Below are 9,389 nucleotides of genomic sequence, written 5' to 3' on the forward strand. Positions count from 1 at the left end.
ATGAACCAAATGACCGGGAAACCAAATCATATCTCAATAATAACCGTAAATGTTAATGGCCTGAATTCATCAATCAAAAGACAGACTGGCAGATTGGATTAAAAAGAAAGATCCAACAATATGTTGCCTGCAAGAGACTCACCTCATAGAAAAAGATACCCATAGACTAATGGTGAAAGGATGGGGAAAAACATACCATGCATATGGACTCAGTAAAAAAGCTGGAGTATCCATCCTCATTTCAGATAATGTGGAATTCAAGCCAAAGTTAGTCAGAAGGGATAAAGAAGGACATTTCATACCACTTAAGGGAAGCATAAATCAGCAAGATATAACAATCATAAACATCTATGCCCCAAACAGTGACTCATCCATGTATGTCAAACAAATCCTTCTCAATTTCAGAAACCAAATAGACCATAACACAATAATACTAGGTGATTTTAACACACCTCTCTCACCACGGGACAGATCTTCCAGACAAAAATTGAACAAAGAAACCATAGATGTCAAGAACACAATCAATAACTTAGACTTAACGGACATTTATAGAATATACCATCCAACCAAGAGCGAATACACTTTCTTCTCAGCAGCACATGGATCCTTCTCTAAAATAGACCATATATTATGCCACAAAGCTAATATTAGCAAATACAAGAAGATAGAGACACTACCTTGTATTCTATCAGATCATAATGGATTGAAGTTAGAAATAAATGAAAGAGTAAAACACAGAAACTATTCCAACACCTGGAGATTAAACAATATGCTATTATATGATGAATGGATAACAGAAGATATTAGGAAGGAAATTAAAAAATTCTTAGAGGTAAATGAGAACAAAGAAACATCATATCAAAATCTCTGGGACACTATGAAAGCAGTACTTAGAAAGAAATTTATTTCATGGAATGCATTTAATAAAAGAAGCAAAACTCAACAAATAAACGACCTAACACTACAGCTCAAAGCCCTAGAAAAAGAAGAACAGAACAGCACCAAAAGTAGTAGAAGACAGGAAATACTTAAACTCAGAGCTGAAATCAATGAAGTTGAAACAAAAGAAACAGTACAAAAAATTGAAAAAATAAACAAAATTAATAAACCTGTGCCACACTAACAAAGAGAAGATGAGAGAAAACCCAAATCACTAAAACTAGGAATGAACAAGGAAATACCACAACAGACACGATTGAAATACAAAACATAATTAGAAGCTATTTTGAAAATCTATACTCCAACAAAATAGAAAATTTCGAAGACATCAACAGGTTTCTAGAGACATATGAATTGCCTAAACTGAACGAGGAGGACATACACAATTTAAATAGACCATTTTCAAGTACTGAAATAAAGAAGTCATCAAAAGCCTACCAACAAAGAAAAGTCTGGGACCAGATGGATTCTCAGCCGAGTTCTACAAAACCTTTAAGGAAGAGCTCATTCCAATACTTCTCAAAGTATTCCATTAAATAGAAGAGAAGGGAACCCTCCCAAACTCATTCTATGAAGCCAATATCACACTGATACCTAAACCAGACAGCGACTCATCAGGAAAGAAAATTTCAGACCAATATCCTTAATGAACATCGATGCAAAAATTCTCAACAAAATTTTAGCAAATTGCATACAAAAACATATTAAAAAGATAGTGCACCATGATCAAGTGGGTTTCATCCCAGGGATGAAAGGTTGGTTCAACATCAGGAAATCAATAAATGTAATTCACCATATCAATAGACTTAAAGTCAAAAATCACATGATCATTTCAATAGCTGCAGAAAAAGCATTTGATAAAATACAGCACCCCTTCATGCTCAAAACACTAGAAAAAATAGGGATAGTGGGAACATTCCTTAATATTGTAAAGGCCATTTATGCTAGGCCCATGGCTAATATCATTCTAAATGGTGAAAAACTGAAAGCATTCCCCCTAAAAACTGGAACAAGACAGGGATGCCCTCTTTCACGAGTTCTATTCAACATCGTTCTTGAGACTCTAGCCAGAGCAATTAGACAAACCAAAGAAATTAAAGGGATACGAATTGGAAAAGAAGAACTCAAACTATCCCTGTTCGCTGATGACATGATTATATATTTAGAGGAACCTGGAAATTCCACCAGAAGACTCTTAGAACTCATAAGTGAATTCAGTAAAGTAGCAGGTTACAAGATCAATGCTCATAAATCCAATGCATTTTTATACATAAGTGATGAATCTTCAGAAAGAGAAATTAGGAAAACTACCCCATTCACAATAGCCTCGAAAAAAATAAAATACTTGGGAATCAATCTCACAAAAGAGGTGAAAGACCTCTACAATGAGAACTATACAACACTAAAGAAAGAAATCAAAGAACACCTTAGAAGATGCAAAGATCTTCCATGTTCTTGGATAGGAAGAATTAATATTGTCAAAATGGCCATACTACCTAAAGTGCTATACAAATTCAATGCAATTCCAATTAATATCCCAATGATGTATCTTACAGAAATAGAGCAAGGAATTATGAAATTCATCTGGAAGAATAAGAAACCCAGAATAGCTAAAGGAATCCTTAGCAGGAAGAGTGAAACAGGGGTATTGCAATACCAGATCTTCAACTCTACTACAAAGCAATAGTAACAAAAACAGCATGGTATTGGTACCAAAATAGAAAGGTAGATCAATGGTACAGAATAGAGGACATGGACACAAACCCAAATAAATACAATTTTCTCATACTAGACAAAGGTGCCAAAAATAAGCAATGGAGAAAAGATAGCCTCTTCAACAAATGGTGCTGGGAGAATTGGAAATCCATATGCAACAGAATGAAACTAAACCCATATCTCTCACCATGCACGAAACTAAACTCAAAATGGATTAAGGACCTCGGCATCAGACCAGACACCCTGCAGATTATAGACGAAAAAGTTGGTCCAGATCTTCAACATGTCGGCTTAGGACCAGACTTCCTCAACAGGACTCCCATAGCACAAGAAGTAAAAGCAAGAATCAATAACCGGGATAGATTCAAACTAAAAAGCTTTCTCTCAGCAACGGAAACTATCAGCAATGTGAAGAAAGAGCCTACAGAGTGGGAGAAAATCTTTGCCAATCATACTTCAGATAGAGCACTAATCTCCAGAATCTATAAAGAACTCAAAAACTCTACACCAAGAATGCAAATAATCCAATCGACAAATGGGCTAAGGAAATGAATAGACACTTCACAGAAGAAGATCTACAAGCAATCAACAAACATATGGAAAAATGTTCAACATCTCTAGTAATAAGAGAAATGCAAATCAAAACCACCCTAAGATTCCATCTCACCCCAATTAGAATGGCGATTATCAAGAATACGAGCAACAACAGGTGTTGGCGAGGATGTGGGGAGAAAGGTACACTCATACATTGCTGATGGGGCTGAAAATTAGTGCATCCACTCTGGAAAGCAGTGTGGAGATTCCTTGGAAAACTTGGAATGGACCCTCCATTTGACCCAGCTATCCCACTCCTTGGCCTATACCCAAAGGACTTAAAATCAGCATACTACAGAGATACAGCCACATCAATGTTCATAGCTGCTCAATTCACAATAGCCAGACTGTGGAACCAACCTAGATGCCCTTCAATTGATGAGTGGATAAAGAAACTGTGGTATATATATACAATGGAATATTACTCAGCCATAAAGAATGATAAAATTATGGCATTTGCAGGCAAATGGATGAAATTGGAGAATATCATGCTAAGTGAGATAAGCCAATCTCAAAAAGCCAAAGGACGAATGATATCGCTATTAAGTGGATGATGACACATAATGGGGGGAGGGAAGGTTTAGTGTTAGGGTTAGAGTTAGGGTTAGGCAGGCTGGCAAGTATTGAGGAAGGAAGTACTGTATAGAAGGAAAAGAGGGGTGGGAGGGGTGGGTGAAGGGAAAAATAACTGAATGAATCAAACAACATTGTTCTATGTAAATTTATGATTACACAAATGGTATGCCTTTACGCCATGTACAAACAGAGAAACAACATGTATCCAATTTGTTTACAATAAAAAAAATAGCAAAAAAGTAATATAAGACACCAGAAGATGGAAAGTCCTCCTATGTTCATGGATAGGCAGAATTGCTATTGTTAAAATGGACATATTAGCAAAATTAATATACAAATTCCCTTCAATCTACTTCAAAATACTAATGATATTTTCATCATAATGAGAAAAACAATCCTAAAATTTATGTGGAAGAATGAAAGACCCAGAATAGTCAAAGCAACCCTGAACAAAAAGAGCAATGCTGGAGGCATCACAATACCTGTCTTCAAATTATATTAGAGAACCATACCAAGAAAAACAGCATGGTTCTGGCATAAAAATAGACACATAGATTAATGGACTAGAGCTGAAGACATAATGGGCTTGACATAATGGAGTAGAACTGAACACACATAGCTACAGTCATCAGATTCTTGACAAAGGTGCCAAAAACATACATTGGAGAAAATATACCTTCTTTAATAAATGTTGCTGGCAAAACTGTATATCCATATGTAAAAGAATAAAACTAGGTTCTTACCTCTCATAGTGTACAAAGGTCAACTCAAAAATGAATCAAAACCAAAGTTTAAGACTAGAAATTTTGCAACTAACAGAAGAAAACATAGGGGAAACACTTCAGCCTATAGACACAGGCACCAACTTTCTGAATAGGATCCCTATAGCTCAGGAAGTAATACCAAGAATAAATAAAATAGGATACCATCAAATTAAAAAGTTTCTGCACTGCAAAGCAAACAATTAACAGAATGAAGAGACAACCTACAGAAAGGATGAAAATCTTTGCCAGCTACTTTTCTGACAATGAATTAATATCCAGAATATAAAAAGAACTAAAAAATTAACTAATACAAATATTCAAATAACCCAGTCAATAACTGGGCAAATTAACTGAATAGACACTTCCTAAAAGAAGTGCAAATGGTCAACAAATGTATGAAAGAATGTTCAACATTGCTATATATTCGGAAAATGCAAATCAAAACTACCCTGAGATTTCATCTCACTTCAGTTAGAATGGCAATCCACAAAACTAGAACCAATAATAAATGCTGGTGAGTATGTGGGGGAAAAAGAAACTTATACCTGTAGGTGGCAAGGTAAATCAGTATAGTTTCCTCAAAAAAAGCTCAAAATAAAACTACCATATGATCCGGCTATACCACTGCTTGGCATTTATCCAAAAGAATTGAAGTCACCATTATTTACAGATACATGCATACCCATGCTTATCCCAGCACGGTTCAAAATAGCCAGGTTTTGGAATCAGCCTAGGTATCTGTCAACAGATGAATGAATAAAAAATGTAATATATATACATGATCGAGTTTTATTCAGCCATAAAAAAGAACAAAATTATGTCATTTGCTGAAAAAAAAAATGGATGGAACTGGAGACCAAAATTTTAAGCTAAATAAGTCAGACTCAAAGAAAAAACTATCCTACATTTTCTCTCACATGTGGAAGCTAAAGAGAAAACACAGGAGAAAAAAGGGATGCCATGAAAGTGGAGGGAGACCATTAGGCAAAAGGGGTTGAGAGAAGGAAAAAGGCAGGGTCGAGGAATTATAGGTGGATAACTTTGGTTAAATTACATTTTTATGTATGTATGAATATGCTGTAATGAAACCCACTATTCTGTATAATTAATATGCACCAACAAAAATTTGTGGGACGAAGAATCATTAAAGGAGATGAAGAAACAAATTATAAGCTGAGCTTCTTGGAGCAAATCCCAAGCCAGACTGCATAAGTGGACCACCAAGAAAGCTGTTATTTCTTCTATATCAGGAAGCTTCTAGCTCCAGAACCATGTGCCACTGCCCTAATTAAAAAACTGCCACAAGCTGGATGTGGTGGTGCATGCATGACTCTGGAGGCTGAGGCAGGAAGATTACAAGTTCAAGGCCAATCTCAGCAACTTAGCAAGACTCTAAGAAAACAGTGAGACCCGGTCTCAAAATAAAAACTAACACAAACAAGGATGTAGCTCAGTAGTTAAGGTGCCTCTGGGTTCAATATCCAGTCCAAAAGGGGAAAAAAAATAAGAAGCTGCTATAGGGCTGGGGATGTAGCTCAGTGGTAGAGAGTTTGTCTAACATGCTGAAACCCTGGGTTCAATCCCAAGTACAGCAAAATAGAATAAAGTTAGCACAATCAGGGTGCCATCATTACTAGTGCCACTGCACAAACACACTATACTTGCTATGATCCACACCTGGGAAATTGATACCCTATACCCTGCCTCTCACTAACCATGAAGCTAGTTACTTGACATGGGGAGCTCTGATAATGCTGCAGTATGGTTTGGAGCTTAAATGTTCCCCAAAAGTTCATATACTGAAGGCTTATTCCTCAAAGCAGCAGTGTTCAGATGTGGAGACTTTAGAGAAGTGATCAGATCATGAGGGTTTTGAACTCGTGATTGGATTAATACATCGTCAGATCTATATCTTAATGGGCTACTGGGAGGTGGTAGAAACTTTAGGATGTGGGGCCTATATGGAGGGGCATGCCCTCGAAGGGCCCTTTCTCTTCTTTCTCTAATTCATGGACCACAAAGTGAGCATCTTTACTGCATCACACACTTTCCATGATGATGGTCTGTGTTGCCACAGGCCCAAAAACAACTGAGTCAAGTCACCAAAGACTGAAATCTCTGAAACTGTGAGTGAAAATACTTTTCTCATCCTTTTAAGTTGTTTATCTCAAGTATTTTGTCACTTGACTGAAAACTTACTAATACATGCTGCATTAGAAAATCTTGCCTTGCTTACCTTATGTATGATTGGTTTAACCTCTTATACATGCAAAACTCTAGCTGTAAGGGAATCTGTGGAATGTGGATTTAAATTTTTCAGCCTCTATAGCATAAAACATCTGATTAGGGTTTGATGTTTAATGGTCTTATGTGTTTAAACATTATCCTGGATTTTGAACACTATGGTATACAGTGGAAAGTTTTGAACATGGAGCTGGTATGAATCTCTCATTTTATTTTTCTAACAAAAACTCTGGTGACCAAGTTTCTAATGGGAAACAGAAAGGAAACCTAGAAAGCAGTTATGAGGCTGTGATACAGAAGCAGGTGACAGAGGATGAGGGTTTGAACTGAAACAGTGAAAAGGGGAGAGAATGGAGGATGCTACTTCAAGAAGTCATTTAGTGAAGTAAATAGGACTTCAGCAATACAGAGGAAAATTTACTTGGGTTATGTGCACATGTGATACTAAATATACAAAAGTTTTTAATAAAAATTTCATCCATGAGCTAGATATACAGTAGTCCCCCCTTTAATCGTGGGGGCATGTTCCAAGACCCTCAGTGGAGGCCTGAATCCAAGGATAGTATTGAAACCTATGTATGCTGTTTTCTCCTAAATATGCATACCTGTGATAAAGTTTAATTTATAAAATAGTAAGAGATTCACAATAACTAATAAAAAATAGAATTATAAAAATGTACTATAATACTATTTATTTTTAAATTATGAGTTGTGTATTTCTGGAGTTTTCTATCTGATATTTTTGGACTGCAGTTGGACATGGAGAACTAAAACTACAGAATGTGAAACCATGGGTGGGGGAAATTACCATATTATCTCATTATTTGGTTAAGCATTCAAATGAACTGCTGAATATTTTGGCATTATTTTAGATTTATTTTAATTTAGGAATAAGAATTCATACTTCCAATCTAGTCAGCATTTGATTAGTTACATAACACAATTTAATTTTGTTCACAAAATAACATGAGGCTGCTCATTATTTATGATGGAGACATACTGATAACTTGAAGCTAACAAGATATTGCAAACAAGAAAGAAGTCAAATGTGGCATTTTTATCTCAAGTCTAACATAGACTAATCATAAAATAAAACTAACAAATTCTGTCTCAAAATCTGGCAACATAGAGAAGACTGTACGCTATGGTCCCTACTATAGTCATATACCTTGATATTAGCATATTAAATTCTCTAAGAAGTCATGCAGCAAAGAAACATGTTCAGTTTTACTTAATCTAACAGGAAATTTCCTGTCCTTAAAAGACTATGAGAAATTTATTATTTTTATTTTATATAATTATATACATTTTTCAAAAATGGTAACTTTGGGGATGGCAAGTTTAGAAGAATGGTCTCCAAACTTTTAAATAACATACCTGCAAACTTGATCTTACACCTTATTTATACTTTATAGCATATGACCAATGTTGTACTTAACTATTACTCACATTGTATAACATACACAAAACAGAAATCTATGATGATGTAATAAAAAATTATATTGTTAAAAACCTTTTATTTGTTCATAGACAAAAATCTGTATTAATATCAAAGCAGATTTAAGAGCAAGGAAAATTATCAAGAATTAAAATTGATATTACATAATGATAAAATGATCAATTCACTAAGAAGACATAAGAATTTTAAGTGGGTATGCACCAAAAACCAGAACTTCAAAATAGATGAAACAAAATCTGATAGAACTGAAAGGAGAAATGAATAAATTTACAATTGCAAATGGAAGCTTTTGACACTCCTCTCTTGGTATTTGATAGAACAAGTATACAGAAATCCAGCGGGGATATAAAAGAACTGAATAAAATTATCACTTGGACTTAATTGACATTTATTTATAGAAAATTTTACTCAACAACAGCAAAACTTTCATTCTTTCCAAGTGTATATGGACTAATATAGACTATATCCTGGGTAATAAAACAAATCTTAACAGTTTTAAAATAACTGAAATGCTACAAAGTTTGTTTTTAAAATAGATTCATATTACTGCTTTGTAGTTTTAACATAATATTGGTATTTTCTAGAATAATGGAATTAAATTAAAGTAGAAATTAATTACAGAAAGACATCTTGAAAATCCCCCAGCTGTTAGAATTTAAGCAATTATTTTACATAATCCATGGGTCACAGAGGCATTCCCAAGGGAGATAAGAAAATATTTTGACTTGAACAACGAAAATATAACATAGCAAAATTTGTGCGAGGCAGCTTAGTCTAAACACACCAGTTAAAAGACCATAAACATAAAATAATCAAGACCCATCTACATGCTGACTATAATAGCTGTAATTAGGGAGAAATGTATAGCATTAAATGCTTATACTGATAGAGAAAAATGGTATCAAATCAATAATACAAACTTCAACATTAAGAAACTAGGGGACAGGGGATGTAACTCAGTGGTAGAGAACTTACCTAGCAATTATGAAGCTCTGGATTCAATCCCCAGTACTTCCCTTCTCCCCTCCACCCCGCAAAAAAATGTTACAGAGGAAGAAACTGGGAAAGAAAGTAAAATCAGTCTAGCAGCTCTTGAA

This window comes from Sciurus vulgaris (genome assembly GCF_902686455.1).
Source record: "Sciurus vulgaris genome assembly, contig: HiC_scaffold_22_arrow_ctg1, whole genome shotgun sequence".
In the NCBI taxonomy this organism is placed as follows: Eukaryota; Metazoa; Chordata; class Mammalia; order Rodentia; family Sciuridae; genus Sciurus; species Sciurus vulgaris.